Raw genomic sequence first — 1,153 nt, forward strand, 5'->3', positions numbered from 1 at the left:
GTACTGCTGCCGTAGTCTCCTTTAGAGAGACTTAGAAACATTAATATTTCTATTTTTGAAAACCAGTGGATGTATTCCACTGAATTTAGGTAAATAATCCTTCGAACAGATGGTCAGTAGCGACACCTGCTGGGTTTGGCTACTCTACATTGATGAGGGGCAAATACCCTGAAACTAGTCTATAGATGCCAGACCAGCAAGGGGAAGCAGCTGACCTCCCCTGTTCGAAGGTTATAATGGACAAAGGTTCGTGTGTTATATAGCTAGCTAGGTGACAATGGACACAGGTTCGTGTGTCACATAGCTAGCTAGAGGCGATGGCCTCTTGGAGCTTATCAATGGCAGCATTCGTCCTATTTTTCTGGACTGCCATGTTAGCTTGGCGATAACTATTAATGTCCAGTACTGCTACCAAAGTCTCCTTTAAAGAGACTTAGAAATATTAATATTTCTAGCTTTGAGATAGCATTGATTTTTCAGGTTTGTTTAGTAATATTGACTACTCAATATCTAAAACCTTTTGTCATCTTAAACCAGTGTTATTTTAAGGTTTTTCGTTTCCACTATAACATGGATAACATAGATTACAATAAAATTAAGGAGACACCTATTGCTATAATGTTCTTTATAGTTACAATGGTCAATTGGAAAAATTTAGTGTCAGACAAAATGCCTTGTGGTAGTTATTTTGGCTCCTTTCAGTTCCAAGTTGAAAATCCACAGTGGTCAATTTTGCCCATGTGGAATGCTTTTTTCATTACAGACAAAAAATTACAATGGGAACTAAGAAAATTTGAGATGGAAGCACATACATTATTGGCATTCTGATAGATAAACTAAATATACTGGTAAAGTGCCAGAAATGAACAGAGTAATAATAACATTAATCAATAATTATGGCAATAATGTTCTTATAGCACAAAGAATAACAACTTCAATCAAATCCATTACCCAGCCACCTAATTAGATAATCTGAATAGGAATTCAAGACTGTACAAATAGACTTGAAAAGGCATAATGTTTTCTTTAAATAAAATACTTAGATACAGAAAATAAAGATCCATTTATTATCATTTGTTTATTATAACAACAGTATCATGAAAGACAGACAGATAGATAGGCAGGCAGGCAGACAGACAGACAGATAGATAGA

Source organism: Octopus bimaculoides, chromosome 4, assembly GCF_001194135.2.
Source record: "Octopus bimaculoides isolate UCB-OBI-ISO-001 chromosome 4, ASM119413v2, whole genome shotgun sequence".
NCBI lineage: Eukaryota > Metazoa > Mollusca > Cephalopoda > Octopoda > Octopodidae > Octopus > Octopus bimaculoides.